The 7,756-nt window shown below is 56.9% G+C and overlaps 1 long non-coding RNA gene across 1 annotated transcript; it reads left to right on the forward strand.

Annotated features, from left to right (window-relative positions):
- Positions 1 to 4,990: 4,990 nt before the first annotated feature.
- LOC138990768 (uncharacterized) lies at positions 4,991 to 7,091 on the forward strand. The gene is made up of 3 exons (XR_011466868.1): positions 4,991 to 5,101; positions 6,006 to 6,153; positions 6,545 to 7,091. It is a non-coding gene; the product is annotated as an uncharacterized lncRNA (long non-coding RNA).
- The last annotated feature ends 665 nt before the right edge of the window (positions 7,092 to 7,756 follow it).

Here is a 7,756-nt window from a genome sequence, read left to right on the forward strand (position 1 = left end):
GGCCTACTTCTCAGAGGGGCAGTTATATTTTAATCAGACTGGTTAAAGGCGCCCAGTCTTCACTGAGATCTAAAAGCTGCTGTAGAGGCTGAGGGTTAGGGAGGCTGAGATGAAAGAGAGCTCCCCGCCCTTCACCATGCTGTCTCAGGCCCCACACGCCCGGCAGGCCAGCCCAGCCTGCAGGTCAGAGATGGGGCTGTGGGCAGCTAGGAGGAGCTTGTGGATTCAACAATCCCGGGGTAGACTCTCCACCTCGCTTTTTTGGAGTCAATCCTTTGCATGAATGATTAATAACTTTTAAAGATCATGTTGCTCATTCATCCCTTGATGGATTGAATATTCCTTAATACTTACTTTCTTTGTGTTATGACCAGGCCCTGAGTTACAAGAAAATCTTCAGATGTTTGGAAATAAACATTGATGGGAGAGCCCCCAAAGGTGCTCCAGTTATAGCGGAGTCCTGGGCAGACGGGGTGGGCGGCTCCCGCCGAGCTGGGTCTTGGCCAACCCGGGAGTAATGGGGGCTTGGGAAGACCCCTTGCTCTCTGAGGCGAGGGCTGCTCTTCTCCCACGAGGTGTCCTCTCTGGGCAGCCCTGGGTCTCCCAAGCACTGCTATACCCACCCCTGGCCCCGTCTTCCTAACCCCAGAGAAGGGACTCCAGCTGGTGATGCACCGTAAGCCTGAGTCCTGGGTGACCAAGTTAGGAGATGCCCCGTCCACCCCATCAACCTCTGTGGGCACAAAGAAGCAGCAAGAAGCCAACTCCTGAGGTCCAGCCATGCCTACATCCCATACCCAGGTTGGCAACCTTAGGGTATTTATTTAAAAAAAAAAACAGACTTGAGGGCTTCCCCAATGTTCTGCTCTTCTCCAGTAACACATTGGACACTTTTGGGAAAGACTGAGGGCAGGAGGAGAAGGGGGCAACAGAGGATGGTTGGATGGCATCATCAACTCGAAGGACGTGAGTTTGAGCACCCTCTGGGAAAGAGAGGAGGACAGGGAAGCCTGGTGTGCTGCAGTCCATGGGGTTGCAAAGAGTCGGACACGACTGAATGACTGAGCAACAATAGCTGGTGCTCCAGTAGTTAAGAATCCGCCTGCCAATGCAGGGGACACGTGTTTGATTCCTGGTCCGGGAAGATCCCATGTGCCGCAGGGCAACTGAGCCCACGAGCCACAGTTACTGAAGAAGCCTGCACACCTACAGTCTATGCCCTGCCACGTGAGACGCCTCTGCAGTGAGAAGCCCGAGCACCACAGCTAGAGAGGAGCCCCTGCTCGCTGCACCTGGAGAAAGCCCTCGCAGTGCAGTGAAGACCCAGAGCAGCAAAACAAAACAAAAGAAAAAACCAAAACCAGACTTGAACTTTGGAGCAGTTTCAGGTTCACAATGAAACTCAGGGGAAGGCGGAGAGATGACCCACACAGCCCCGACTCCCATAACCTCCCCCATGTCAACAACCCCAACTTACCCTGACACGGCGTTATCACCCAAGGTCCATGGTTTACTTTGGGGTTCACTCTTGGTGTTGTGCTTTCTAAGGGTTGGACAAATATGTAATGACATGTATCTGCCATTATAATATCATCCTGATTAATCCCACTGCCCTAAAATTCCTCTCCTTTCTGCCAATTCATTTCTCTCCTCTAACCCCTGGCAACCACTGATCTTTTTACTGTCTCCATGGTTTTGACTTTTCCAGAATGTCATAGAGTTGGAGTCAGATAGCACATAGCCTTTTCAGATGGGATTCTTTCACTTCGTAATATGCGTTTAAATGTCCTCTATGTCTTCATGGCTTGATAGCTCATTTCTTTTTAATGCTGAATAGCATTCTATTGTCTGGAAAGATACTCCTGGTTTCTTTATGTACTCACCTATTAGAGAACATGTTGGTTGCTTCCAAACCAATTATGAATAAAGCTGCTACAAACACCCATGTATAGGCTTTTGTGTGGACAGACGTTTTCAGCTCCTTTGGGTAAGTACTGAGGAGCACATTGTTGGATCCACTGGTTTCGTAAGAAGCCAGTTGGCTTCCACAGTGGCCGCACCACTTGGATCCCAGCAGCCGTCGGTAGGCTCCCTGCGGCTCCACACCCTCGCCTGCATCTGCTGCTGTCGGGGCTCTGGGCCTGGACTGTTTTCATCGGGGCGTCGTAGTGTCTCAGTGCTGTTTGAATTTGCATTTCCTTGATGACACGTAATGTGGAGCATCTCTTCATGTGCTTATCTGCCATCTCTATGTCTTCTTTGCTGAGGTGCCTGTTCAGGTCTTAGGCCCATTTTTTTTTTTTTAAACCAGATTTTGTGATGGGTGCTTTTGGAGTTGGGCTCTGTCTCTTGCAAGCATATTAAGCACCAGGCAGTTGTGGGAGGGGTGGCGAGGCTTCAAGCCTGGCCCTGCCGCATAGCCGATGACTGTGAATGAGGCTCCTGACCGCTGAGCTGCGCCTCCCGCCCCTGGATGCTGATGCTGGGTGGAGGATGGAGACGATCTCTGTGAAGACGATTCGACGTGTTCCGAGCTGTTAAAGTTACACATGACCCTGAGTTTGCTTTGTTCACGCCTTCCGAGCACCCGTGTGGAGGGCCCACTGCGTGCCCTCTCACGGTGACCTGTGCTGGACACCCTCCACCCACCCCCACTGCTGCCCGCCTTGTTTGCTGGGATCTTATTTCATTTTCTCTGATGTCAAAACCCGGTTCAGGAATCGCCTCCTCCAGGGTGTCTGCCAGGGATCCTCACGATTCCTCACACTCACTCCTGTGGGCGTTCCCCATGTGGCACTTTCCCCGGTGGATGCCAGCGCCCTCCATCCCCCACCCAGCAGCTCACCGAGGCCAGGGACGGGTCTTGCCATCTCCCTAGCCCCAGGGTTAGGCTGGCACGTGGTGGGCATTTAGCAGTGATTTTAAGTGACTGAACACAAAAACAGGGCCCCTGGGAGCTGGGCACTGGAGACAAAGGGACATGCCCTCCTCCCTCCCCAAGGGAAGGGACTTGGCAGTTACTGAGAAACTTCTGGGTTCAAAGTGCTTTATCCATGCTGATGTGGGTCCCTGCAGCCCAGCCCAGAGGCCCGTGTTGGTCCACGCTTGGTGTGTGGGGTGCTGAGGTCACCCAGGGGGTGAGGGGCCGAGTGCGGTTCCAGCCCTCCATCCGGCGTCCGAGGGCCCTGGGAACATACCTGCAGGGGCTGCCAGGGGCTCATGCCCCCAGAGGCAGGGTGCTCTGCCTACTTCTGGCTGAGCCCCCTGGTGGGGCCCCTGCCGGCCCCTTACCCCTCGGTGGCCTTGGGGTGGCCCTCAGTTTTCTCCAGGTGTGAGACGGGCATGGCCATCTTCGATTAGGGGTTGTGGAGGAGACCGAATCAGAGGTGGACGCGAGTATTGGGCTGGGGGCTGCTGTAGGGAACCCGCCCCCCCACCCCACCCCCGGAGGGGATGAGGGCTCGCAGCAGGGCCCCGTGGCTGTCCTGTTCGGTGTCCGCATCACTTGGGCAACAGCACCAGCCACTTAGCAGCCTTTCCCAGCCACGGCTGAGCCGCCCCCTGCCTGTTTCCCATGTCTTCTGGGATGCTGGAGGCTGAGGACAGGGTGTTACTAGAGAGCTGTTTTAACAACTAGGTGCACCTCTGCACACAGACCGCAGCCTGCCCACGCCTGCCTGAACCCCATTACCCACCCATTCCCCTGGCACCATCTGGAAATCCGGCTCCGAAGTGAGAAGAGGAAAGATTAGATATTAATTTAATTTACTCCAGGTTCTAATTGTCTGGAGAAACTTCTTAGGCACTCACATTAATTTATTTCCACTTTGGGCCAGTTACGCTAATTCAAATCCTCCTTAAGTATTAAAACACTGATATTGCAGATCAGATAATATGACAGATCGAGGGAGCCAGGGGAGGTGGGGAGAGGAGGCTCTGCCCACGATGCCTCCAGCCAGGATGGACGCAGGGCGGGGGGAGGGAGAAGGCACCACCCCTTCCTGCGACCGTGACCTGGGCTGAAGGGGTCCACACCGGCACCTCTCGCCTCCTGGGGACTGAGCGTTGGCCCTGTTTCCTCTGTCTGAGCCACGATGCTGCCTGTGGGGTGTGTCCGGCCCTGAGCCTTCTGGGATCACAGTCGCTTGTCTCTGGACGAGGTGAAAGTGGGGTGGGGTGTCAGGAGAGGGGCATGGTAGAGGAAAGCCCTTGGCCGGCGCAGGGGTCCCGTCTGGAGTCATACCCCAGTGATGGTGAAGACAACAGAGGCACCATGGACAAGCTCCCCTGGTGGCCCTGGTGGGCTCTGCTCTGCGATGGGCCCCTTGTGAGCTGTGTGGCTTTGGGGCAGTCAGTCCACCTCCCTGGGCCTCGGTGGCCTCATTTGTCAAAGTGCCCTGGGGGATGAGCTTCTTGTGGGTCGGGCATGGGCTCCAGAGCGCTTGACATTGAATCCCACCCACGGACAGGACGTGTCCTCCTCCAGGCCTCGTTTCCCGGCCGGGAGGTGCTCACTCAAGGCTGTGCCCGGGGCGGGCTGAGTCCTCGGTGTGGGGGTGGCTGGAGCGTGCCCCCTACTTGCCAGCAGCCATGACTCATCAGGCGTTGACAGGCTGAGTCATTGGAGAGGCGAGGAGTCGTTTCCAGGCTCTGGGATGTGGGCCTGGAGCAAGGCTGACTGACAGCACGGCCTGACAGCCAGTCCCTGGCTCCTGGACCCAGGGCATGTGCTCGTCGCCCCTGCCTGCAAGCAGGGCAGGTAGGGGAGGAAGAAAAAGTCCCGGGCCCCTGCCCTGCTGGGTGAGAGGGTGGTGTGGAATTCAGAAAGTGCTGCTGAGGGCCCTGGGGCAGGGACGTGGTGAGGAGCTCCTTGGGGGCAGGGGTGGCTGGTGAGGGCTTCACCACTTTAACAGTGATTCTGTTCCCTCTTGTCTCCACCTGCCCAACCTAAGCAAGGGCGTGGGCATAATGGGCAGAATCGAACATGCTGTGTTTGAGGTCTTGTTCCAGTTGCGTGTGACTCTAGTTGAGTCAGGAGCAGACTGTAAGCAGCAGACAGGCCAGGTTCTGCGATCCTTCTCAGCACACCGGGAACAAGCAGGTTTGTGCTCACAAATGACCTTGGATGGGTGGATCTGGGAGAGGATGGGTGGGCGGGTGGATGGAGATGTATAGATGGATATGTGGCTGAATACGTGGATGGGAGGAGGGCGGGAGGATACATGGATGGATAAGGAAATGTGTGGGTGGGTAGATGGGTAGGTGGTTGGGAGGATGGATGGATGGATGGATAGTGGATGAATGGACGTGGGTAGGTAAGATATGAATGAATGAGTGGGAAGGTAAGTGGATGGATGGATGGGTGGGTGGGTGGATGGATGGATGGATGGGTGGGTGGGTGGGTGGGTGGATGGATGGATGGATGGATGGATGTGGGTGGATGGGTGGGTGGGTGGATGGATGGATGGATGGATGTGTGGGTGGATGGGTGGGTGGGTGGATGGATGGATGGATGGATGTGTGGGTGGATGGATGGGTGGGTGGGTGGATGGATGGATAGGTGGGTGGGTGGATGGATGGATGGATGTGTGGGTGGGGGGATGGATGGATGGGTGGGTGGGTGGGTGTATGGATGGATGGATGGATGGGTGGGTGGGTGGATGGATGGATGGATGGATGGTTGGGTGGGTGGATGGATGGATAGATGGATGGATGGATGGATGGATGGGTGGGTGGGTGGATGGATGGATGGTTGGGTGGGTGGGTGTGTGGATGGATGGGTGGGTGGGTGGGTGGGTGGATGGATGGATGGATGGATGGATGGTTGGGTGGGTGGATGGATGGATAGATGGGTGGGTGGGTGGATGGATGGATGGATGGGTGGGTGGGTGGGTGGATGGATGGATGGATGGGTGGGTGGGTGGATGGATGGATAGATGGGTGGGTGGATGGATGAGGTCTGTGACCTTTCTAGTGCTCAAACTTTATGTTCCCTCTGCTATTAGCAATTGGATATTTGATAGGCCAAGTGCACAGCAGAAAACCCTGGGCTAAGTGTTCAGCCTATCACTCTGTGACCTTGGGCAAGCTGGTTGCCCTCTCTGATCAAAACGAAGGGGCTGGAGTCATTGGCTCCTAAGTCTCCATGCTTTGGTAAGTTCTGGGAGTGTCCTGCTCACTCTGCCCTCTGCCCCTCCTCCCACCCTCCTTCCTGGGGCGAGGCCTGCTGCTTTCTCCTTTCCTCAAGGCTCAGGCTCAGGGCCCTCCCAGGGCAGCGGTTCAGCTGGCCGGTGGTGCAGGCCCAGCAGGGGCCCTGCTGGGACGCCTTCTGGAGCGGGGCCCACCGATGCCAGCTCCCTGGCCGGATTTGGACCGATGCCCGGCCCGGTTTTGAGCTTGTCATTTAAGTGCTACGGGAGGCCGTCTGTCTGCATAACCTCCCCGGCTGAGGACACTGCCCCCTCCAGGGCCCCAGACAGCCACCATCTGGCCAGGGTGGTCAGTGGAGGCTCACATAATATTGCGATTTTTCTTATTTTTGGAGAACTGAAGTGCCAACCCTCACCCGGGGGCACTGGACGCATTGCCCCCTCTGGACCTTTGCCCGTCTTTCCACCGGCCTGCAGTCATCTCGTCAACCACAGGAGGCTCCCCGAGCTGGGGAGTGTCAACAGGACAAGTTAAGAAAAGGAAGAAAGCGGACGTCTCCTGCCTGGTGATCACAGCGTTTGCGCCGTGACTGAGCGCTGGCCGCGTGGCTCTGCACATGCTTGGTCTCCCGGTGACCCTGAGCCTCAGTCTCCTCCTGTGTTCTTCAGGGAGCATGTGACCCCTCCCAAGGCGGCGGCGGTGGGGATGGAAGGAGTGTCCACTGAGGGTCAGTGCAGTGCCAGCCATGGTCTTGAACACAATGAGACTGTTGCCCCTTCCTTTCCATCTGTGGATGCTGCATCCTATGGCCCTGGTCCTCTTTTTGGGCCTTGAACCCAGTTCCTAGGCCTCCCTGGGGCCCAGAGCAGAGTGGACCATCACAGGCCAGAGACCAGTGTGCTTGATGGGAAAAGTTGGGGACCAGATGAAGGGCTACCATATCCAGCTCCAGTGTGACTTCCCATCTGACAGATGTGTATGGGAGGGCCTGCTTTAATGATGTTTCTTAGATTCCTCTCAGCCCCTGTGTTTGTGAGTCTAAGACGGGAAGGAGGAGGGAGCACGTCGTATGTCACATTGTATGCATCCTTGGTGCTCCAGACGTGCAATGTGGGCGCAGCGGCAACCTGGAGCAGCGCCCCAGAGGCGCACGGGGTGGCGGCCCCAGCGACTCCCGGGAAGCTTTCATCGTTACGCAGTCAGGGCCAGGCTCCGAGGGGCTGGGGCACAGCTGAGGTCTGTGGTGGGACGTGAGGATTCCTGGGGGCCGGTCCTGGCTGGCGAACTGGGAAGCCAGGGACAGCGTTACCAGATGGGAGAGTACTCTGAAGCCCTGAGGCTGGCTTGGAGATGGCAGAGGCCGGGTGAAGCCCAAGCTGGGCAGGAGTTTCCTCGGATGGGCAGTGGCTGCTGCTGCCAAGCCCCATGGCCCCGTGGCTGAGCCTGCGGTTGCGAGGGGTCCCAGGGATCTCTCCCCTCCCCACCCCCGTGCTGGCTGCTGCTTTTGGGGACTCTGACTTGGCCACCGCAAAGTCACTTTCCTCCGTGGGCCTCTGTGTCCTCATCTGTAAACTGGTGCTGGTCAGGGCAGGGAGACTCACCACCC

The sequence above is a fragment of the Bos mutus genome, chromosome 14, assembly GCF_027580195.1.
Source record: "Bos mutus isolate GX-2022 chromosome 14, NWIPB_WYAK_1.1, whole genome shotgun sequence".
NCBI classification, from domain to species: Eukaryota; Metazoa; Chordata; class Mammalia; order Artiodactyla; family Bovidae; genus Bos; species Bos mutus.